This window comes from Oncorhynchus gorbuscha, linkage group LG01 (assembly GCF_021184085.1).
Source record: "Oncorhynchus gorbuscha isolate QuinsamMale2020 ecotype Even-year linkage group LG01, OgorEven_v1.0, whole genome shotgun sequence".
NCBI classification, from domain to species: domain Eukaryota; kingdom Metazoa; phylum Chordata; class Actinopteri; order Salmoniformes; family Salmonidae; genus Oncorhynchus; species Oncorhynchus gorbuscha.
This window is the reverse complement of record NC_060173.1, coordinates 79,089,935-79,115,892: the sequence shown is the minus strand read 5'-3', so window position 1 is coordinate 79,115,892 and position 25,958 is coordinate 79,089,935. Positions and strand designations below refer to the sequence as shown.

Below are 25,958 nucleotides of genomic sequence, written 5' to 3'. Positions count from 1 at the left end.
TGAAAGTCTGCTATCACCTTGTTTCTATATATATATATATATACAAAGATATTCCCAGAATCAACATAAAGAGTCATGTCTGCGTTGGAGGTGTTTTGATGCAGGTAAGGTGGCCATAATGTGCTTTTCCTGACAGGCCCATAAAGTAGCTTCTACTGCTCTGAATACCAGGAGAATTGCGGTACTAGGTTTGTATAGAACATCTTAAAAGCTGGGCCAGGAATGCAAGCGCTTCAGATGTGCTCTTCCCCCTCTCGCATGTGAAAACATGCACAGGAAATTAGCAGCCAGTGAATACTGTAATTTGACTGAATTATGTTGACCACATAGCCTCTCCAGGTAGCAACATCAGAGGAGTCCGTTTGATCAGTATTGATCTGTTTCCTGTCTCTCCTTGTCTTTGTACTTGACCCGAAAAGTAATGACATCAGCCCCTCAAACTAGCTGCATGTTTTCAAGTGTTTCACCTCTTGCAAACGGAATATATATGGCCTCTTGAAACAGTTGTCACCTTGGTTCATTGAAAGCTCACATGTCAACACCCCAGAGGGGAAAAAAGGTGAAAAACAACAACAACAAAAACAATGAGCCCACGACAGTGCCAAATGATTTGAACAAGAGATGTAACAAACCTTTTGCTCGCCACCTCGATTAACCTTTACCCCCGCACATTGACTCGGTACCGGTACCCCCTGTATAGAGCCTCGTTATTGTTGTTACTTATTTTTTTACTTTAGTTTATTTGGTTGTTTTCTTTCTTGAACTGCATTGTCGGTTGAGGGCCTGTAAGTAAGCTTTTCACGGTAAGGGCTGGTAGTTTGCAGTCTTTCCAGCTTCAGTTTGAAGAAATTGTGTTAGCTGTGTTGTTGGCTAGCTCCTCTGAACAACAGTGTCCTGATGAGTGAGCACATTAACTATGGCATGGGAAATGGCGCCTCATTAGCTCATTGTTATGGATGTATCCAAATAAATGTCCCTAGAAAACAGCTTTTAAAAAATGCAAATGCAAATGCAGCTATTTTGCTGTTATTCTGGAAGCGTTTTTTTATGTGACTGTAAGTTAGCCGAAGTTGACTAGCTAGCAATCAAGGGATAAGAACGTTACCAGCCAGTATGACAATGGAACATTTAGAACGAACGACTGGTTCGCGTCCATAGATACAGAACAAAAAGACTGAACGACTGGGTCGCGTCTCTAGCAACCGAACCGATAGAACGAACAACCAGCTGGCTTGGGTAGCAACCCTAGATTTGTGTCAGGACTATATCTTGTGGAAGGATGTAATACTATGAATACATTCATCAAAATAAAGTTTTTAATTAAAATATGTCAATAATTATTTGAATATGTTGGTAACCCGTTGTATAAAAGTGATAATGCTCTTGAAGCCGGTGTTTGGCGAATATATTGGAACGGTTTGCCGGCCCTCGAGAACACACATGCCAATATATCCTCCAAACACTGCCTCCTCAGTCATTATCACTTAAAGCTAAAATGTTGATATGAATACCTGTCATGTGGAATATTAGGTTTCTACATTGTGTAAAAGCGCAATTTTCCTATATCGATGCATTACATTGAAAATCATACGTCTCTTTAAAAATGAAAGGCTTGTGATGACAACATGCAAGAGATCTGTCATTCATTCATTGCTATCTGCGATCATTGCTAACCCGAAGAAGCTATCCTATTTACTTTTTTCCAGTGCCCCCAAATGTTTGGATATACTGGCAAAGTCACCAGGTTTGTTAGCCTGCTAGACAATGAGGTAACATCACTAAACAAATGTGAAACAAATTGTTAACGATGTCGACGGGCGAGTCGTTTTAGAACGTTCCACGGCATGGTTTATGAATGTAAAATGCGGTCCCGGAGACTCGGAATAGGAAGATACATACGTTGCGCTGGTCTGAGTCAGATCTTTTGACCTGGTTGGGCCAGAAGCAAGCCGTTTTCTCTGTAGTCATGGTGCAACCATGGCGCTAACGAATCTGCACTCGCTAGTTTCTCCAGGGCCCTCGGAAACAAAGGTACAGCGTAGCCTAATCATTACACCAATTATTATCTGGGAGATTTTTTTCGTAGTCACACAGTGCTCCCAAAATAAAACTCCTGGTCGCACAGCAAAATATTTTGTTGCATATGCAACCAAATTAGTCGCACTTTTAGAGCCCTGGTCCTATCCCATGACTATGTTGAGGCAAGGCTTTCCCAGACTCCTCTCGGCGGTCCTCTGTTCAGGGCAGTGTTGAGCCACAAGCCCTGAGAAGATAAAGCCCTTTGTTCTGTCAATAAAGGCACACCTGGTAAAGGTCTCTTCAAAACATACAGTATTTGAAATGAAGTAGTAAAATGTTAATTGCAAGATAAGCTTGACTCCTGAAAACCAGACCCCCCTCTTTTTTTTTTTTTTTTACAGTCTTGCTTGTGGCTTTGTGTGGCGCCGCAGTCTCATAAGTGCTGTCTTCACAGAGGCCTACCCAGACCCAGTCGTTAAAGGCCTAATTGTGGAGATTTCCCTCCTGGTTTTGTTTCTTCTTCTCTTTTTCTCCTCATACATAGATATAGTAGCCCACTTACTAAGGCCTGAATGGGCCTGGTGTGATGCAAATGTGACATTAGAGGAAATGAAAGTAAATTACTTTGCAATGTAGTGTTCAGTAAAGACTGTCTTAGATCACCGAAGGGGTAGTGGATCAGCTGTTCTTAAACTTAGAAGGACAGAGGAGCTTCTTTCTTTTGCCGTGATGATAGACAAATATTGGCCGAATTCACAATCCATTTATGAATTCTGTGTGTTTAAATAGTGAGTTAGTATTATGCTCTTCAGTTTAATATAGCTTTTTCTTGATATAGTATTTGTCCTTTTGCTGTGAGGGCTTTCATTTAAATGATTAACAGTATCAAAATATTGCTATTATAATTAGTTATATCACTTATGTAAAGCCTTTCCAACAATGTATTAGGTAACCACCAAATGGATATTATAGATGTATCCTATAGAACAATAAAACCTCACAAACACTATTGTTTTATCTGCCCCCCCCCCTGAAAATAAATCAGAATCCTTTGTCAGTATGCACATTTGTACCTCTCACAAATGATTCACATTGCATTATTTTCACTTTAAGTTCATGGAGGGACCGTGCACACAATAGCACATTTTCATTCTAATCAGTGTAGATCTGGGAGCTGGCAAATTGGAGCAGCAAAACAATAATTCCACTGATTAGCCCCTTTCTGTGTGGCGTAAGTGAACTGTTTATACTGTGGAGTACCTCTGGAAGAGGAGAGGAACCAAAACAGCCTGATTAGGCAAAGAGTAATTGGATAAGTTCATTTTACCATGAGCACAACGACGAGCATGATCATGGCAGCTTGCACCAAAGTGTAGAGCTTCTGTTGACTTGAATGAGACTGGAAAGTTTGATTTCATGTTCGTCTGTAATTTTGTTGTCGATCTCATCACGCTATCACACAGTTGAAAATGATTGAATGGTGATGTAAGCAGTTGCAGATTGCTAGTTTTATTTGAAAAAATCCACATACTGTTGTGTAGTGTCAGGGGCCAGAAGAAGCCAGTGTAACAAGCCCATACAGAATGGATTTGCTGATTGTTTCTCTTTCTCTTGATTGTTTCATTTTTTTCCCCACTTTCAGACTCCCAGTGATGAGCAGGGGTGTTGTTGGTCAGTCAGAGATTTGATATTCCCTGCACAGTAGGGAGTCTGGAACACACACAAAAAATGCTGGGTTAAAAACAACATATAGCTGGACAGTGGACAGAACACACATGGGGTTGTTTTGACCTAGCTAGTTAGGTCACAAACAACCCATTGTTTTTTTAAGTTGGGTTGTTGATGCTGAGTTACTGAGCTGTGATCCACCGGGTCAGATCAGGAGCGGGGCTTAGTAGGGGTGTGGCTTTCAGATAGTTATTTTTGGCCACCTGTGAGGTCCTGTGTAGCTCAGTTGGTAGAGCATGGCGCTTGTAACGCCAGGGTAGTGGGTTCGATCCCCGGGACCACCCATTTGTATGCACGCATGACTGTAAGTCGCTTTGGATAAAAGCGTCTGCTAAATGGCATATATTATTATTATTATTATTATATAAATGTAATCCCGGTTCATCTGTTCTGTTGTATTGTCAACACACTTTTGTAGCCAATTGAGGCTTACACAAGTTGAGTTCTTCAAGTGCCTATGTGTATCCCAATGTTGGGATAGTTGCCATTTTGTTGTGATATTTAAATAATAATGTCATTAAAATGTGTAATGTGCAAAAATATTGAGGGGAAATTTAAGTTTGCAGTGTACAAACATAACATGATGAACAGGAATGACATTTACTCTCACAAGTGGCCAAAACTACCTATATGTAAGCCACACCCCACTTCTCCTAAAAATTAACTATGAATTATGTTTAAAAAAAAGTGAAATTACTTATGAATTACATTTTAAAAATACCCAGCATGAAAGTGAATAAAAACCCGACTGATCGTTAAATTATCCAATGTTTAAGTAATCCAAAAATGGGCTTTTAGATAGTTATTTTTAGTCACCCGTGAGAGTAAATGTCATTCATGTTAAATCTGTACACTGCAAATTAAAATGTTCCTTCAATATTTCTGCACATTTCATACCTTAATATAAAATGTGTAGTATTATTATTTAAATATCACAAAGTGGTAATCATCCCAACATTGGGATATGCATAGGCACTTATGAAACTCATACTCTTGTGTTAGCATCATTAAATATAGAAAAGTGTCAATGCTCAATCTTAGCATGTGTTGACAACAGAACAGATTAACCGGAATTACATTTACTCTCGTGGGTGGCCAAAAATCACTATTTGAAAGCCACACCCCTACTAAGCCACGCCTCCAGTCTTCTGATCTGACCCGGTTGATCATAGCTCAATAACCCATCTCAATAACCCATCGCATCCGCTACAAGACCATGGTGCTTGCCTACGGAGCTGTGAGGGGAACGGCACCTCAGTACCTCCAGGCTCTGATCAGGCCCTACACCCAAATAAGGGCACTGCGTTCATCCACCTCTGGCCTGCTCGCCTCCCTACCACTGAGGAAGTACAGTTCCCGCTCAGCTCAGTCAAAACTGTTCGCTGCTCTGGCTCCCCAATGGTGGAACAAACTCCCTCACGACGCCAGGACAGCGGAGTCAATCACCACCTTCCGGAGACACCTGAAACCCCACCTCTTTAAGGAATACCTAGGATAGGATAAAGTAATCCTTCTCACCCCTCCCCCCTTAAAATATTTAGATGCACTATTGTAAAGTGGTTGTTCCACTGGATGTCATAAGGTGAATGCACCAATTTGTAAGTCGCTCTGGATAAGAGCGTCTGTTAAATGACTTAAATGTAATGTAAATGTAACCCAGCATCAACTTCTGATCTGACCCGGTGGCTCATAGCTCAATAACCCAGCATCAACTTGTGTTCTGTCCAATAACAACCCAAATTGGGTTGTTTTTAACCCATCCTTTTTTTGTGTGCAAGACTGTCCCTTACCAGGGGAAGGGTGGGGAGTACGGAGTGGAGTGTGATGGTCCTTGCAGCTGGGCCATAATCTGGATATAGAGCGGATTCTGGGTGGATGGAATCTTGATGAAGTCTACCAAAGAGTGTATGAAATTCTTGTTTCATACTGTTTTCTTAAGTGAACTGACAAATGTTTATGTTTATATAAACCAGATAGACAATAACTATAAGATTCCTATTACTCATTTTTTTAATTTAAAAAACGTCACCTTTATTTAACCAGGTAGGCCAGTTGAGAACAATTTTCATTTACAACTGCGACCTGGCAATTCTAAACTGAGTGGCTTGATCCCTTAATGTTGATTGGCTGACAGCAGTGGTATATCAGACCGTGAACCACGGGTATGACAAAACATTTATTTTTACTGCTCTAATTATGTTGGTCACCAGTTTAGAATAGCAATAAGGCACCTCAGGGGTTAGTGGTATATGGCCAATAGGCAAGTTGCGTTGTGCATAAGAACAGCCCTTAGCCGTGGTATATTGGCCATATACCACAACTCCTCGTGCCTTATTGCTTAAATATAACACACATCACTGAATTTTGTTTAAAAATCCGGTTGAGGAGAACTTAGGAAACTGCAGAGGTGTTCTATTGCCCATTAAAACCCCATCCGCACCATTAATCAATATTTCCAACATGAATCATGGTTGAAACTTGTTCAGAATCAGAAGTATGACAGCCATGAATCAGTCAAATGACTAACTTTCTCACCGGGCCTCAACTGTCAACAGTCGTCTCCACTGAGGTGTCAGCACTTCAACCAGGAGTGCTGTTTGAATTAAGTAAGTCTTTGCCAACACGCAGATGCCGAACACAGCGTGCGTCATTCATCAACACAGCAATGTTTCTAACCTGAGTTTCAGTGTCCTGACAGCCACCACACAGGGGGATGATACGCTTCATGTTATCGTGACAATGGAAAGTGTACGTGCAACTAAAGATGTCAGTGTTTTTAACTAAAACCGGTTTCATTCTTTTCTAATTAATGAGCTGAAACATACACAGGAAAAAAAACATGTTTGTATTGAGTTACATGGTGTTTTACCTGTGACTTAATAGAAGTAAAACTTTCAGAAAACAGGTTTATATATCAGCTGGATGTCCAGGAAGCCTTAAGTGATTCTTGTTAGCTGTTGGGTGAATGATAACGATCACTGTGCTGACACTAGTTAATGACATGGTGGATAGTGGGCCAGAGAGGTGCCCTTCTCTGGTGTTAAAGGGTTGTCAGTCCCCATCTGACAGAGCCCCCCCCCGTCCTTTCCTGTCCTGTGGCCGGAACCCTCAGCCCTTCTCCAGAATCAAAAGGAGGACATCATTAGTTTCTGCCTAAATTGTGTGGTTAAGTGCTTCATTATCCAATCACCATCAATACCATGGCAAGTAGGCCATTGAGTAGCAGAGGGAAGGCTCTATTTTATATGTACTCTTATTTACAGTAACATTTGCAACAAGTTATGGATACATGTTTTTATCCAGGCGGTTTGTGTTTGCTTTGCACCTCACCATTTGAAGAGGCTCGACCAGAGCTACAACAAACCATACAGATTTACATTTTGGCACAGAAAGTTGTTTTGTTTCTCAGCACAATAAAAAACAGAAATGCCTTTGGCAACACTCACATAGTGTGGTACTAAAGTTGGCAAGGAGCTCATGTTTTCCATGTAAGGAAACGACAACTGTGAGAGGAATTTACCATGACTCTGCAAGTTGAGGAGTCATAGTAGTGCTTACAAAACGTGTGCTGGCTTACAGTATGTGGTGTGTAGAATAGTCAAATGTATTGTGAATGGGCTGTTAGATTTAGCATGGTTTTCTTATATCTCCCACTGTGCTTTTTGAAGTGGAAGAATTTTATTTATTTTGTCCCCCTGAGAATGTAATCATTTTTGGGTATCTCAATATACATAGGGCAATGCAGCAGGTGTGTGTGTGTGTGTGTGTGTGTGTGTGTGTGTGTGTGTGTGTGTGTGTGTGTGTGTGTGTGTGTGTGTGTGTGTGTGTGTGTGTGTGTGTGTGTGTGTGTGTGTGTGTGTGTGTGTGTGTGTGTGTGTGTGTGTGTGTGTGTGTGTGTGTGTGTGTGTGTGTGTGTGTGTGTGTGTGTGCGTGCAAGTATGTCCCAGGAGGTTAGTGGCACCTTAATTGGGGAGAACGGGCTCATGGTAATGGCTGGAGAGGAATATGTGGAATGGTATCAAATACATCAAACACATGGTTTTCTGGTGTTTGCTGCCATCCCATTTGCTCTGTTCCAGCCATTATTAAGAGCTGTTCTCCCCTCAGCAGCCTCCACTGATGAATATGTGTGTGAATGTGTGTACGTATGTGTTTTTCTTTATTTCTTTGTATTTTCTACATTGTAGAATAATAGTGAAAACATCAAAACTATGAAATAACACATATGGAATCATATAGTAACCAAAGAAGTGTTAAACAAATCTAAATATATTTTATATTTGAGATTCTTCAAAGTAGCCACCCTTTGCATTGATGACAGATTTGCACACACTTGGCATTCTCTCAATCAGCTTCATGAGGTAGTCACCTGGAATGCATTTCGATTAACAGGTGTGCCTTGTTAAAAGTACATTTGTGGAATTTCTTTCCTTCTTAAAATGCATTTGGACCAATCAGTTGTGTTGGGACAATGTGGGGTGGTATACAGAAGATAGCCCTATTTGGTAAAATATCAAGTCCATATTATGGCAAGAACATCTCAAATAAGAAAAGAGAAATGACAGTCCATTATTACTTTAAGACATGAAGGTCAGTCAATCCGGAACATTTCAAGAACTCAAAAACCATCCAGCGCTATGATGAAACTGGCTCTCGTGAGGACCGCCACAGGAAAACAAGACCCAGAGTTACCTCTGCTGTAGAGGATAAGTTCATTAGAGGTAACCCAAATAAATGCTTCAAAGAGTTCAAGCAACAGACACATCTCAACATCAACTGTGCAGAGGAGACTGTGTGAATCAATCAATCAATCAAATGTATTTATAAGCCCTTTTCATCAGCCGATGTCACAAAGTGCCGTACAGAAACCCAGCCTAAAACCCCAAACAGCAAGCAATGCAGGTGTAGAAGCACGATGGCTAGGAAAAACTCCCTAGAAAGGCCAGAACCAAGGAAGAAACCTAGAGAGGGACCAGGTTTTGAGGGGTGGCCAGTCCTTTTCTGGCTGTGCCGGGTGGACATTATAATAGAAAATGACCAAAATGTTCAAATGTTCATAAATGACCAGCAGGGTCAGATAATAATAATCACAGTGGTTGTAGAGGGTGCAACAGGTCAGCACCTCTGGAGTAAATGTCAGTTGGCTTTTCATAGCCGATCATTCAGAGTTAGAGACAGCAGGTGCGGTAGAGAGAGAGTTGAAAACAGCAGGCCCGGGGACAAGGTAGCACGTCCAGTGAACAGGTCAGGGTTCCATAGCCGCAGGCAGATGAGTTGAAACTGGGGCATCAGGATGACCAGGTGGACTGGGGACAGCAATGAGTCATCAGAGTGAATCAGGCCTTCGTGGTCAAATTGCTGCAAAGAAACCACTACTAAAGGACACCAATAATAAGAAAAGACTTGCTTGGGCCAAGAAACGCGAGCAATGGACATTAGACCGGTGAGTCCAAATTTGCTATTTTTTTCCAACCATATCTTTGTGAGATGCAGAGTAGGTAAATGGATGATCTCTGCATGTGTGGTTCCCACCGTGAAGCATGGAGGAGGAGGTTTGATGGTGTGGGGAGGTTTGATGGTGACACTCACCAGAATTCAAGGCACACTTAACCAGCATGGCTACCACGGCATTCTGCAGCAATACGCCATCCCATCGGGTTTGCGCTTAGTGGGACTATGATTTGTTTTTCAATAGGACAATGACCCAACACACCTCCAGGCTGTGTAAGGGCTATTTGACCAAGAAGGAGAGTGATGGGGTGCTGCATCAGATGACCTGGCCTCCACAATCTCCTGACCACAACCCAATTGAGATGGTTTGGGATGAGCTGGACCGCAGAGTGAAGGAAAAGCAGCCAAAAAGTGCTCAGCACTGGTTACTATGTGATTTCACATGTGTTATTTCATAGGTTTGATGTCTTCACTATTATTCTACAAAGTAGAAAATAGTACAAATAAAGAAAAACCCTTGTGTGTGTGTGTGTGTGTGTGTGTGTGTGTGTGTGTGTGTGTGTGTGTGTGTGTGTGTGTGTGTGTGTGTGTGTGTGTGTGTGTGTGTGTGTGTGTGTGTGTGTGTGTGTGTGTGTGTGTGTGTGTGTGTGTGTGTGTGTGTGTGTGTGTGTGTGTGTGTGTGTGTGTGTGTGTGTGAGAATCTCTGTAGCTACAGCAAAGGTTTAAGTAATTATGTGTGCGGTAGTGTGTTATAGTGATGTTATACTGTTTCTGTACTCTAAAGGTGCGTTTGCAGATGAGGACATTGTCCACGTGGAGGGGAACGTGGACCCAGTGAGGGACATTGAGATCATCCATGAGGAGCTGAGGCTGAAGGATGAGGAGATGATCGGGCCCATTATGGAGAAGCTGGAAAAGGTGGCCGCGAGGGGATGCGACAAGAAACTCAAACCTGAATATGTGAGTCAGTGTCTCAGCATGTCCACTGCATCCCCCGCACAGCACGCATCAACACAAATAATAACCCTCCCACACACTGCCAATGGGAAAAATGTATTTTTCTGGGTCTCCCTCTGCCACATTTTTCTTTCTTTTTCTGAGATTGAAAGTGATCGGGGGTCAGGGGTATTCTGCTGTAGAAATCATTAATAGAGATTTACGTATTCAGCTGCTAACCCTGGGTCACAGTGCTGGGCTAATGAAAGGGTTTTCACAAGTCTCTTTTCATCTGAAGTAGTACTCAAATCACAGCACAGCTCTCGCTCTGCGCTCTCGCACCCACAGCAGTCTCTGGAAATTGGGTGAGGCCATACAATGGGTGACCCACAATCCCACAATCTAGATATGAATACAATAAATGTTTGGAATGTGCTTTGACAGAACATTCTTCGGTTTTCCGCAGTGAGAAACCGAATAGACTGTAAGATTAGAGGGCATCCAAAATACACTGTATATCATATCGACTTAAAAGGAAGCTCGGCAGTATTTACTGCTGTAGTTCCGCTTCTGTTTTGATTGCGTGCTCTGCTCTGTCTCTCCACCGCTAGTGACGCAGGATGCAGGCAGTGATGCTGCCTGTGTCATGTACTCTCAGTGTGCAGGGCAGAGTGAGTATGAACCCTTTGCAGAATGGGTGAGTAAGCGAGGTAATCTGGTCTTTCAGAGGGAGCGGCGTGCCCAATTTCAGAACCCCGGCACATGAGGGTCTGACCGTCATTACACTAACGAGCGGGGCCATTTCACCTGCTGCAGGGGCCCTGGCCGGTCGGTCCCCCTCAGAGTAATCCCCCTCAGCAGCCCGGCAGACGGGCAAGACATTCAGGCCAGGCAGGTGGCCGCTGACGCACGTAATTGCTGGCAATTTTAGGCAATGAATAAAAAGGATCTGCATTACTTGTCAAAGGTTGTGTGTGCCTTCCCAAGCAGAATCTATGTACGGTGCCTTCAGAAGTGAGAGAGCGGTCCTTATCAACGGCTCTGGCGAGCTTTACAGGGGATATAATGCATTTCTTACAGGCCAAATTTGTTATTTGACACATTCAAACTGAGGTTGATTTTGGGGGAGAAGAAAAGGCGTGTTACTGAGATTATTCTTCATTCTTGTATTTATGTCCAGGTTTAGGTTTCGGTATCTAGGCAATACCCTCTGCCACTATATACCACGACTCTCCTTAATTTACTGCGGTGGGCTAAGTCAGCATCACACAGAGTGTTTCTGGGTAGTCTCAAACAAATCTATTTTCAAACAAAAGTATACACCTCACGCACATGGCTATGGGCTTAAAAACAAGAAGACACCTGTACCATGTCAGACATAGAGTTGCATCCCAATATTACATTTTATATACATCACAGAAGACTGAAATATTTGTTAAAAAACTTTTGAAATAGAATGTTTACAAGAATGTTTATTAATTACAAAACATTAAACATTCTACGCATGAGGCCAATAGAATGCGATTTGGTCATTTGATTGCAGGAAATGGGTACTAATGTAAATAAATTAATGGTTTAGCATCACGTCCTTTTATAGTGCCAGGAGTACCATAAAATAACCAGGTAAATAGCATGTAACTATATGAACTTAAACAGTAATTACATCCTGAGATTTGGCTCTTACTGAGTAATTATCGAGAAGTTAGAATTAAGCACTAATTTCCGTAGCTGCCGCATGTTTTACCAGAGCTCCTCAATCAGTCCTTCTCTTTCGAAAATACTCCTGAATTCTGAATGAACACGTATTTAAATTACAGATCTTTTTTTACATTTCTGTAGTGTGACATATCATACACATTTCTCAACAACAACAACAACAACAAAAAGATATATATATATATTATGTTACTCAATATTCTATAGCTAGAAGATGCATTGGATATTGATAGTACTGAGACAAACATGGGGTGTTTTGGAACTGGAGCTGATTTTTCCTGTTACAAAATAGACACGATATCTTGTGGTGGTTCAAAAGTGATTACAACCACGTCGTCAGCCTTTTCCGGAGAATACTTGGCCATTTGAACCATGCGTGTATTTATGCAGCACGAATTCAACTGACTGGTTGTGGGCCCACGAGAAAATATGTCTTTATATAGTAAAACACTATAGGCGTTATGTCGCAACATAACAAGCGATTCAAACTCATATTACAATAGGTTTGTTATGGTCACTTAAATCCATTTGAGATCACGATGTTGAACATTGAACAAGGAGAATGTTTCACCGTTTTTTTCCTCTCCCAGCTGAATCCCAGAATTCCCCGTCCCTTAACAAATAATAATAGTCAGCAGCTAAGACCCCCAGCAGTGTTTCCTGGTGGCAGGCGTATGTGTTTGACCCCTGTGGGACCTATTTGCCTTTTATTAACACCTGCCTGTTAGAGGAGCGCTGTACGGAGGCCCAGAGCTGATGAGGGAAACCTGGAGCGAGTTCAGCCTGTGTCATTGGCCGTTTGCTGTTTCCATTTCACACATGATTAATCTCTCTGTGAAGGCTTGGGCTGGCGCGGGCGGACTGTGCGGCGCTCTTCCTGCTCTCTCTCCTGCTGGCCCGCACTCTGGCTGCCTGACTAAAAGGCCTTTAGAATTCCTGCGGAGAGAGATGTGCAGAGAGTGAATGCAGCTGGCTGGGGTTCAGTGTGCGGAGCTTTTTCTGCCATTGTGTAATTGAGGCTCTGACAGGCGCTTTTCCTCTGTTCTTTCAAAGGGGAGTGTGATTGTGAAGTGCTGCTAGGGTTTGGGGAGGAAAGAGGAGGTAGGGGGAGGGTTGCAGGAGGTGGAGGAGTTTTTATATGAAGGGGGAGGTTAAGTTAAGACGGGAACAAAAAAGAATGTGTTCCGCTAATTTCTGTGGGGCCAGATCAACAATAATAGGCTCAATTTCTTTATTACAAATGTTCTAACTGCCTCCCTCCCATGTTCCCACCCATTCCCACTCGCAGATCCTGTCGTGGCCCAGTCTTGCCTGTGGTCTCAACCCATTACTGCTTCAGTAATGAATGTGGCAAACATTGCTGGAAAAGCCTAATATTTTCTCCAGTAGGAACAGTGTGTAATTAGTACCTGACTAGTGCAAACTCAATGTGACTGCTCACTGCAGAGAGCCAAGGGGAGTGGACATCATACGCGTATCTCTAACGAACTTGATTGACCTTTTTCTCTCTCTCTTTTTTTCCCCTCTCTTTTTTTCCCCCTCCTCGTACTTTTATTATTGGAATGGTCTTCATTGAATACAAGTGTATCGAATAGGTGTGACAAGCAGGTTAAAACATAGTGAGACTAGGGGGGGGAAGGGGGGGGAGGGGGGGGGGGGGGCTTGTGCGTGCCACCCATGTCAAAGCCTCCCCTGTTTCAATATGAGCAGGCATTGTTCATTTGGGCATCAGGATACCGTGCATTTAGGAAATAATTACCCTGTACCCTGCTGGGTTTACATTATTGCTCATCTCCTTTAATGGCTCCTCGTTCATTCTCTTTGAATCCCGAACAGGACATAACGCTCCAAATCAAGAACTGGGTAGCGGATGAAAAGAAACGTGTTCGCTACTGTCGTGGTTGGACTGAGAAAGAGGTGAGGCTTTGATGTCGAACTCAAATGTATTAATGCCATTTATCAGGCTCATCTTTTCATGTCAGACTTCTGCTTTTGAGCAAAAACGCTTTAATATGCAAATCCCTTAATGTGCATGCTGTCTTTTTGGGGGGTATTTCTGTGTTGCTTTGTCCGGCCTGATATTGATCTAAACGCTTTATAGATGCTCCCTGCAGAGTCCAGACCAGATTCTAATTTGATTTGGCTTCACTTTTTTACTCCACGTACTCCTCAAAGGCTACTTTGGTAAGTTTGGGTCCTCAGTTACCCCCCCTCTCTCTCTCTCTCTCTCTCTCTCCCTCTCTCCCTCTCTCTCTCGCTCGCTCTTTCTCTCTCTTTCTCTCTCTTTCTCCCTCTCTCTCTCTCTCACAGATCGAAGTGTTGAACAAATACTTGTTTTTGACATCCCAAGCCAATGATTTACCTCATTAACCTCTCAGAGAAAGACTACTTCAGAAGAAAGAACAAATGGTAAGTAAGTGCTCAGAAATAGGGTGGAACCCCACTGACTTGACAACCATTCCCCTTTTACAAATGTGTATTTACCTACACCATGGACGACCATGGACCTTCCCCCTTTACGAATGTGTATTTACCTACACCATGGACGACCATGGACCTTCCCCCTTTACGAACGTGTATTTACCTACACCATGGACGACCATGGACCTTCCCCCTTTACGAATGTGTAGTTACCTACACCATGGACGACCATGGACCTTCCCCCTTTACGAATGTGTATTTACCTACACCATGGACGACCATGGACCTTCCCCCTTTACGAATGTGTAGTTACCTACACCATGGACGACCATGGACCTTCCCCCTTTACGAATGTGTATTTACCTACACCATGGACGACCATGGACCTTCCCCCTTTTACGAATGTGTATTTACCTACACCATGGACGACCATGGACCTTCCCCCTTTACGAATGTGTATTTACCTACACCATGGACGACCATGGACCTTCCCCCTCCCACCATGGACGACCTTGGACCTTCCCCCTTACGAATGTGTATTTACCTACACCATGGACGACCATGGACCTTCCCCCTTTTACGAATGTGTATTTACCTACACCATGGACGACCATGGACCTTCCCCCTTTACGAATGTGTATTTACCTACACCATGGACGACCATGGACCTTCCCCCTTTACGAATGTGTATTTACCTACACCATGGACGACCTTGGACCTTCCCCCCCCTTTACGAATGTGTATTTACCTACACCATGGACGACCATGGACCTTCCCCCTTTACGAATGTGTATTTACCTACACCATGGACGACCATGGACCTTCCCCCTTTACGAATGTGTATTTACCTACACCATGGACGACCATGGACCTTCCCCTTTTACGAATGTGTATTTACCTACACCATGGACGACCATGGACCTTCCCCCTTTACGAATGTGTATTTACCTACACCATGGACGACCATGGACCTTCCCCTTTACGAATGTGTATTTACCTACACCATGGACGACCATGGACCTTCCCCTTTTACGAATGTGTCTTTAAATGTTGACTCCCTTACATCTCTCTCTCATCCAGAACCATGAAATGATAGTTCATATTTTCTGTTTATTTTATACCAAAACTTCCATTGTTAATTTCCAACATTCCAATATTCACTAACTAACTGACAGGTAACTGGAGATAGATAGTTATGAGCTGTGATGCAGTGATACAAAAATAGGTGCGTTAACGCTGATCACCGATCGCAGTGAGTAAAATAACGCTTCCGATACTTTCAACGCGTTTTTACCCCACAAAAGGTGGATGACCAAAATAAAAAAGGTCCGTAAACAGCCATTACGTCCATTTACACTCCAACACACCACTGGTTACCAGTGAAGTTAGATAGGCCGACTGTACAGTACTCATAATAGTCCTGTGGTGAAGCTTCCTCATTCTCCACATGCTAAAGTCCTCCCTCAGTCACTGTGGAGTAAGTTTGTCTACTACTACAATACCCACGCTGCTCTACTGGCTCCCACGCAATAAGATAGTGACTCTGTGACAGGACATGTTTGGGCGGTGGCACTCAGCCCCTCTGACACTCCAGTCACAGCCAGCCCTGCAAAACCGAAGCAGCCCCCGAACTCTGCACTCCATTAACTACTCTAAAACCATATGGTTTTCATTTTCTATCAGAAAATGCTCTTTTCCATGTAATATCAAAGATGGGAAAGGCTTCAAATGACGACAAAAAAAAAATAAACATTCATATACTCGAAACCCAAAAAGTAATTAAGGTCGTATGAAGAGAGCCAATAAATCATAAGCAGGGTTCTCTTTTAAATAGTGTGATGTCTACAATTGTTTTTCTCAAAATGTTTGTTTTTTTCTGACGAGTTCACTGTTTACAGATGTTGTTTGCTCTTCATCGAAAAATGTCTTACTGGGTTGAATCTCTATGTCCAAATACGTATTTTACATGGGATTCAAGTGAGACATCTGCAACCCAAAGATGTGTGCGGCTATATCACCTACTGTCATGTACTTCCTTCCTCTTGAACAGGTCAGAAGGTCGTTTATGTGATCAGGTGTATAGTACTATTTGACTTGTCATCTTAAGCCCGGCCTGACTTATCTCTGTCCCATAAACTCTAAGGTGCGACCTCATTCTACATGAAATGGTGTCAGAGTGTCTCCAAATGTATTTGTTTAGGTCTGGTAAACAGTGGCTCGATGTCCCGTTCATTCACCTGAGTTACATGGGCCAACCTGTATAGCTGTGGGCTGTGGCAGAGTGCTAGTGCAGCCAGAGGGATGATAAGAGAGGACTTTTCCACATGACCACCTTTGGGAGAGTGGAGTTGTGGTCTGGCGACATAGAGAGCAGGGATAACAAAGTGGACAGCATCCATTACAGGTGAAAGGGATACTTGTCTTATCTACGTTACAGCCACATACTGTCGATAACCAGTAACTTGTGGATTGGTATCACACTTTGTCAATTGCCCTCTAGGATTTGGTGTCAAACTGTTTGCCTCTGCGTTTGTTTTTCTCTGTTTTTGCTTGGCAGCTGCGTTCGATTAGGAGGGAAGTTGTTTACCTGATGACTGTTGGGTCAAATGTTCCTGACACGAAAGGAGGTCTGTCTGTCTGACAGCGGGAGGAGGCGACGTTGCGTCAGAAACGCATAAATCAGATGATTCATGACGTGCGGAACATCACTCACGGGCAGGAAGTATTTCATGTTACCTGCGTTTTTTTTTTTTTACTGTGAGAAAGGCAATAAATCTCTGGAGTTTTCAAATGGGCAAGCGGTAGTGCGGTGTCCTGAGGGCTGAGCGTGAAACAATGCAGACATCAAAGTGTTTATGTTTGACAAGTGATGAGTCACTTCCCTTGTCCTGAGTGGAGTCCACACCTGTACGGAGATGATTACAGGTAGATTCGGCTGCCCTTAAATGTACACTAAATGCTGCTCTCAACCCTAATAGCAGGCAGTCTGCTCTAGAGACGCCAGACTGCCATTTGGCTGTCGCCAGACTCCTGTGTTTTTCCCCAGAACAGTTGAGATGATTATACGGTTAAGGACTATTCAAAGCAAACAGCAAGACAAATTGCAATCGCAGCTTTTAATGTGAGCAGACAAGAAAGAGGAACACAGCATAAGGCAAATAGACCAGTGTTGAGATTTTTGTTGTTGTTCAGGACACTGAGGCCATTTGGCAAACGTACAGCACTGTATTCATGTACATAGTACAGTATTTTCAATGTTTGTCAATCACATATTCACTTTCAGGCTCTCTTCAGTTGGCTGTATGTTTCCATAATTCTGCCACAAGCATACTTTTTAACGGCACACTTTCCATTTGAACGTCATTGTTTGATCACAATGGTCAGGCAGCGTGGCGAACGCAGAAGGCCTTCGTGAGTGACAGACCCAGGCCTGCTGTTGTAATGGTGTGTGTTTACATCAGAGAATCGTTCCATGTTCTATAACGTAGGGAAACAACCCTACCAGACGATACTGATGTCCAGGGAGGGGAAGAAAACGTAAATTTGCTCGACCACAATTACCCTATTTGGAGTGCGGGGTTGTGTAACCACTACATACCAAGCTGTCCCCATTTTAACAAGAATAAACAGTATTAGCTTTAGCATGAAGCCATCATTAATGGCGGGATCACAGAGGGACGAGAGGCTCCTTTCATCCTCAGGTTCTCTGCTGGAGACGGTATATCATTTACTGTAAAGGGAGGGCACGTGGGTATAATTCCATACAGTGCAGTGCGTGTGTATGAGAATGTGTACATGTGCACGTTTGAAGTCTGTTGCCGAGGCGACTCCATGCTCATTTGGATGTTGGCGTAATTGCGGTGTGGAGATCAAAGGCCGGCTGGCCGAGTGATGTTCCAGAGGAGCCTTTACCACGCGGCCCTCTCCTCTGTGGAGCGGGGGCTGCCTGCTGCTCGCGCCTCTCCCCTCTCCCCTCCAGCCATGCGCTGCCTCCTGCACATCCCCGCTCGTAAAAAATGATTAAGGCCGCATTTGTCATGTGTTTATGACTGAGAGGCATTGCGTGATAGGAAATGGCATCTACAAGAGTCTACCGAGAGGCTTTCTCCTCTTTATTCGGCGTCAATAGGCTGCCCGGAACACTTTTGACTGTACCACATAGTTTGTGTGTTAGAGAGGGTCATTACTCCTCCAATGATAATGTGGTGGTTTGTCTGCTGTTTGTGTGTTAGAGAGGGTCATTACTTCTTGGTTGATAATGTGGTAGTTTGTCAGCTGTTTGTGTGTTTTCACTTGTCAAAGCACAAGCTGGTCATTTAAAAGTTCCTGGTCTTTAATATTTTCTTTAGAGTTGATATTATTAGATATTTAATCCAATGTCCTTAGCAAGAAAAACAACTGCTGTCCCATTTAGAGAGACAGCCTGTTTTGCTGAAGGGTGTGCTTTAAAGTAAATTGGACCTCTTAAGTAGGTGTTTCGACCTTTAAGAAAACTGGAAAGGGTGACCTCTCTGAGAGTACCGTGAGTGGGGAGAGGAATGGCCAGGCACTGAGGCTCCTCACAGGGGGCTTTTCTTTTACATACAAGAGGTGTGTGTGTGTGTGTGTGTGTGTGTGTGTGTGTGTGTGTGTGTGTGTGTGTGTGTGTGTGTGTGTGTGTGTGTGTGTGTGTGTGTGTGTGTGTGTGTGTGTGTGTGTGTGTGTGTGTGTGTGTGTGTGTGTGTGTGTGTGTGTGTGTGTGCGTGTATGTGTGTGCGTGCGTGCGTGTGTGTGCCTGTCTGTTTGTCTGTCTGTCTGTCTGGGGAATGGTCGTATATGTATTGCTATCTGTCTGCATATGGCCTGTGTCTCCAGACACAGTTGTTCTTACTGAGTGTCTGTGCATTTACATTACATTTACATTTAAGTCATTTAGCAGACGCTCTTATCCAGAGCGACTTACATTTCTCTCCTGGTTTGGAAAGGAAAACAGCAGGTATGTTTGCTCAGTGAACTACCCCAGCTGGCCTGTAGGTGGTGCTTTGACAATTAAAGTAAAGGTACCCCTGCAGGGAGTCTCAGCAGGGCAGCGGTTCTAAGCCACGTTTAGTTTTAAGATCTCGCTGTCTGAGAGGATGTGCTTAATTTGTTCCTCGATTTGTACAACCTACTCATCCATGTTTTGTTGAGGTCTTCTATTCATTAAGATTTCAGGATTTACTTTATTTGTAGTTTTATTTTGTTGCAGAGTAATGAAAACTGTATATTTTCTTTAATTTCAGATGATTTGTTAGTGAACTGCCAAAGCGAGCATGACTTGGTCCCCATTCAATTTTGAGGCACACTGGACAAACTGACTGAGGGAAAGTATCGTTGTGATCTTTGCAGAATCGTCACATGAAAGCGGTGGCAGCAGCCCACTTCTGCTACTCCAAACCATAATTCTCATAAACAGAATTGAAAGTTAGTAAGTGCAACACCACTGGCTCCATCCAAATTTTTAGGAACTGCTGTCTAGGCCACGGTTTGCCTTTCAAAGCGATGTGGAAGATATATGATCAGTGGGTCCCCTTTCATTCTGTGTACAGCCGTCTACTTCTCTCCCCTCTTCCCTCTCCCCTTGTATACTGTGGGATCCTGAAAACACTTTCCCATGGTAGGAAAGACGTTCCCTGCTGCCCACACTAACTCCTAATGGAAGCCTTCAGTTAGGCTTTGTAATGAGTGTGAACAACTGGAGAGAGTATGAGAGGAGTAAAACATAACCAGATGGTGTCTCATAAAATCCTGCAGGATCAGTTCACTTGGCTTTGTTTTTGACCGTCCCTGGTCTGTTTCTCCTTCAACGTCAGCAAAACCAAGGAGCTGATCTTGTACTACAGGAAGGGGGGGGGGCATCACGCCCATATCGACATCGATGGGGCTGCAGAGTGGAGAGGGTGAAAAAGCCTAAAATTCCTCGGCTTGCACATCACAGGACCTGACACGAACCAATCACACCAACAACAGCGCCTCTTCAACCTCAGGCAACTGAAGAAATTTGTCACAGACCCTCAGATCCTCAAGAAGTTTGAGAGCTGCACCATCGAGAGCATCTTGAATGGCCGCATCACCGCCTGGTGCGGAAACGGCACCGCCCTCAAATCAGGCCATCAGACTGCTGAACAGCTCACGCTGGGATGTCTCCCTGTACAGCCCTGCACTTTAGATACTATTTGCACCTTAGAGACCATCTACACTTTAGAGACTATTTGCAATCTCCAAACATCCAACCCTTACACACAAACACACACACAACCACCCATAAATAAACACACACAAGCACTCCCATACACACGCATGCACACACACATACAGTCAACGCTGCTGTCCTATTATATACTATTCATTCAAATGCACGACCAAGACACCACCCACTTTGTGCTCTCCTCACTAGGCACAGGAGGCTCCTGAGGGGAGGACGGCTCATAATAATGCCTAGAACGAAGTGAATGGAATGGTATCAAACACCTGGAAGCCGTGTGTTTGATGTTTTTGATACTGTTCCATTCATTCCGTTCCAGCCATTACTATGGGCCGGTCCTCCCCATTTCCAGCCGATTGTGGCGCTATGTCATGTTGTCTTTATTATTGATTATTGTACTGCAACACAAGCATTTAGCTGTACTTTTTGTACCTGCTAGAAACTGTGTACGTGACGAATACAATTTGATTTGAACACGTCACACACTTTGTCACACTGTTGTTCACCCTGTTGGACAAGTACAAGACATTGGGTAGCCTGGCTGTCTTTGTTGTGGTCTGGTGGGGTCTGATGGGGTCTGGCGGGGTTTGGTGAGGCAGACATGCAGACAGAGACAGCTCTGTTCTGTTGTTGTTATCGCTAATGAGATCCTGACGGTGAGTGTCACAGACTTCCGTCCTGGCCGTAGGAACAAAGCAGACACACGTTTGTTCTCCGTTGACCACACAAGACAGCGACTAGTTCCTCAAAACGTCCCTCTTGTGAGATAAAGATGGGGACAATACCAACTGTGTATGTACTTGACCAGAGATATCAGTTCAGGTTAGATCTTGACCAGAGATATCAGTTCAGGTTAGATCTTGACCAGAGAGATCGGTTCAGGTTAGATCTTGACCAGAGAGATCGGTTCAGGTTAGATCTTGACCAGAGAGATCGGTTCAGGTTAGATCTTGACCAGAGATATCAGTTCAGGTTAGATCTTGACCAGAGATATCAGTTCAGGTTAGATCTTGACCAGAGAGATCGGTTCAGGTTAGATCTTGACCAGAGAGATCGGTTCAGGTTAGATCTTGACCAGAGAGATCGGTTCAGGTTAGATCTTGATCAGAGGTCCCATTTAGCTGATTACAGCTTTCTTACCTCTTGCTCGTGACCCTCTCAAAGGGCACATAATGATTGATCCATTGCTACTTTTTGTCATACTTTTTGTGTTATATTTGCAGTGACAATACTGTGTTACTAGATTAACTGCAGTGACAACACTATGTTACTACATCAACTGCAGCGACAGCACTGTTACTAAATCAACTGCAGTGACAACACTGTTACTAGATCAACTGCAGTGACAACACTGTGTTACTAGACTAATTGCAGTGGCAACACAGTTACTAGATAAACTACAGTGACAACAATGTGTTGCTACATCAACTGCAGTGACAACACTTGTTACTAGTCTAACTGCAGTGGCAACACAGTTACTAGATCAACTGCAGTGACAACACTGTGTTACTACATCAAATCAAATGTATTTATATAGCCCTTTGTACATCAGCTGATATCTCAAAGTGCTGTACAGAAACCCAGCCTAAAACCCCAAACAGCAAGCAATGCAGGTGTAGAAGCATGGTGGCTAGAAAGGCCAAAACCTAGGAAGAAACCTAGAGGAACCAGGCTATGTGGGGTGGCCAGTCCTCTTCTGGCTGTGCCGGGTGGAGATTATAACAGAACATGGCCAAGATGTTCAAATGTTCATAAATGACCAGCATGGTCAAATAATAATAATCACAGGCAGAACAGTTGAAACTGGAGTAGCAGCACGGCCACCTGGGGACAGCAAGGAGTCATCATGCCAGGTAGTCCTGAGGCATGGTCCTAGGGACTATACCCCCGGACAGGGCCAAACAGGAAGGATATAACCCCACCCACTTTGCCAAAACACAGCCCCCACACCACTAGAGGTGAGACAAGGCCGAGTATAGCCCACAAAGATTTCCGCCACTGCACAACCCAAGGGGGGGGGCTAACCCAGACAGGAAGATCAAATCAGTGACTCAACCCACTCAAGTGACGCACCCCTCCTAGGGATGGCATGAAAGAGCATCAGTAAGCCAGTGACTCAGCCCCTGTAATAGGGTTAGAGGCAGAGAATCCCAGTGGAAAGAGGGGAACCGGCCAGGCAGAGACAGCAAGGGCGGTTCGTTGCTCCAGAGCCTTTCCGTTCACCTTCACACTCCTGGGCCAGACTACATTCAATCATATGATCCACTGAAGAGATGAGTCTTCAGTGAAGACTTGAAGGTTGAGGCCGAGTTTGAGTCTTTCACATGGGTAGGCAGACCATTCCATAAAAATTGAGCTCTATAGGAGAAAGCCCCGCCTCCAGCTGTTTGCTTTGAAATTCTAGGGTCAATTAGGAGGCCTGTGTCTTGTGAGCGTAGCGTATGTGTAGGTATGTACGGCAGGACCCAATCAGAGAGATAGGTAGGAGCAAGCCCATGTAATGCTTTGTAGGTTAGCAGTAAAACCTTGAAATCAGCCCTTGCCTTGACAGGAAGCCAGTGTAGGGAGGCTAGCACTGGAGCAATATGATACATTTTTTTGGTTCTAGTCAGGATTCTAGCAGCGGTATTTAGCACTAACTGAAGATTATTTAGTGCTTTATCCAGCTAGCCGGAAAGTAGAGTATTGCAGTAGTCTAACCTAGAAGTAACAAAAGCATGGAATAATTTTTCTGCATCATTTTTTGACAAAGTTTCTGATTTGTGCAATGTTACGTAGATGGAAAAAATCTGTCCTTGAAACAGTCTTGATTTGTTCGTCAAAAGAGAGATCAGGGTCCAGAGTAACGCCGAGGTCCTTCACAGTTTTATTTGAGACGACTGTACAACCATTAAGATTAATTGTCAGATTCAACAGATGATCTCTTTGTTTCTTGGGACCTATAACAAGCATCTCTGTTTTGTCAGAGTTTAAAAGTAGAAAGTTTGCAGCCATCCACTTCCTTATGTCTGAAACACAGGCTGCTAGCGAGAGCAATTTTGGGGCTTCACCATGTTTAATTGAAAAGCACAGCTGTGTGTCATCCGCATAGCAGTGAAAGTTAACATTATGTTTTCGAATGACATCCCCAAGAGGTAAAATATATAGTGAAAACAATAGTGGTCCTAAAACGGAACCTTGAGGAACCCCGAAATTTACAGTTGATTTGTCAGAGGACAAACCATTCACAGAGACAAACTGATATCTTTCCGACAGATAAGATCCAAACCAGGCCAGAACATGTCCGTGTAGACCAATTTGGGTTTCCAATCCCTCAAAAAGAATGTGGTGATCGATGGTATCAAAAGCAGCACTAAGGTCTAGGAGCACAAGGACCGATGCAGAGCCTCGGTCTGATGCCATTAAAAGGTCATTTACCACCTTCACAAGTGCAGTCTCAGTGCTATGATGGGGTCTAAAACCAGAATGAAGCATTTCGTATACATTGTTTGTCTTCAGGTTGGCAGTGAGTTGCTGCGCAACAGCCCAAAAAATTTGAGAGGAATGGAAGATTTGATTTAGGCTGATAGTTTTTTTATATTTTCTGGGTCAAGGTTTTGCTTTTTCCAGAGAGGCTTTATTACTGCCACTTTTAATGAGTTTGGTACACATCCGGTGGATAGAGAGACGTTTATTATGTTCAACATAGGAGGGCCACACACAGTAAGCAGCTCTTTGAGTAGTTTAGTTGGAATAGGGTCCAGTATGCAGCTTGAAGGTTTAGAGGCCTTGATTATTTTCATCATTATGTCAAGAGATATAGTACTAAAACACTTGACTGTCTCTCTTGATCCTCGGTCCTGGCAGAGTTGTGCAGACTCAGGATAACTGAGCTTTGAGGGAATACGCAGATTTAAAGAGGAGTCCGTAATTTGCTTTCTAATAATCATGATCTTTTCCTCAAAGAAGTTCATGAATGTATTACTGCTGAAGTGAAAGCCATCCTCTCTTGGGGAATGCTGCTTTTTAGTTAGCTTTGCGACAGTATCAAAAATAAATTTGGGATTGTTCTTATTTTTCTCAATTAAGTTAGAAAAATAGGATGATCGAGCAACAGTAAAGACTCTTCGATACTGCACGGTACTGTCTTTCCAAGCAAGTCGGAAGACTTTCAGTTTGGTGTGGCGCCATTTCCTTTCCAATTTTCTGGAACCTTGCTTCAGAGCTCGTGTATTTTCTGTATACCGGGGAGCTAGTTTCTTTTGAGAAATGTTTTTAGTTTTTAGGGGTGCAACTGCATCTAGGGTATTGCGCAAGGTTAAATTGAGTCCCTCAGTTAGGTGGTTAACTGATTTTTGTCCTCTGACGTCCTTGGGTAGATAGAGGATGTCTGGAAGGACATCAAGGAATCTTTGTTGTCTGTGAATTTATAGCATGACTTTTGACATTCCTTGGTTGGAGTCTGAGTAGATTATTTGTTGGAATTACAAACGTAATAAAATGGTGGTCCGATAGTCAAGGGTTATGAGGATAAACATTAAGATCCACAACATTTATTCCATGGGACAAAACTAGGTCCAGAGTATGACTGTGACAGTGAGGAGGTCCAGGGACATGTTGGACAAAACCCACTGAGTCGATGATGGATCCGAAAGCCTTTTGGAGTGGGTCTGTGGACTTTTCCATGTGAATATTAAAGTCACCAAATATTAGAATATTATCTGCTATGACTACAAGGTCCGATAGGGATTCAGGGAACTCAATGAGGAACGCTGTATATGGCCCAGGAGGCCTGTAAACAGTAGCTATAAAAAGTGATGGAGTAGGCTGCATAGATTTCATGACTAGAAGCTCAAAAGACGAAAACGTCATTTTTTTGTTTGTAAATTGAAATTTGCTATCGTAAATGTTAGCAACACCTCCTCCTTTGCGGGATGCACAGGGAATAATGGTCACTAGTGTAGCCAGGAGGTGAAGCCTCATTTAACACAGTAAATTCATCAGGCTTAAGCCATGTTTCAGTCAGGCCAATCACATCAAAATTATGATCAGTGATTAGTTCATTGACTATAATTGCCTTTGAAGTAAGGGATCTAACATTAAGTAGCCCTATTTTGAGATGTGAGGTATCATGATCTCTTTCAATAATGACAGGAATGGAGGAGGTCTTTATCCTAGTGAGATTGCTAAGGCGAACACCGCCATGTTTAGTTTTGCCCAACCTAGGTTGAGGCACAGACACGGTCCCAATGGGGATAGCTGAGCTGACTGTGCTAGTGGCAGACTCCACTATGCTAGCAGGCTGGCTAACAGCCTGCTGCCTGGCCTGCACCCTATTTCATTTTGGAGCTAGAGGAGTTAGAGCCTTGTCTATGTTGGTAGATAAGATGAGAGCACCCATCCAGCTAGGATGGAGTCCGTCACTCCTCAGCAGGTCAGACTTGGTCCTGTTTGTGCGTGAGTCCCAGAAAGAGGGCAAATTATC

The 25,958-nt window shown here is 43.5% G+C and overlaps 1 pseudogene; it reads left to right on the top strand.

The window, feature by feature from the left end:
- LOC124018339 overlaps positions 1-25,958 on the top strand; it is a 66,894-nt pseudogene that overhangs the window by 15,856 nt on the left and 25,080 nt on the right.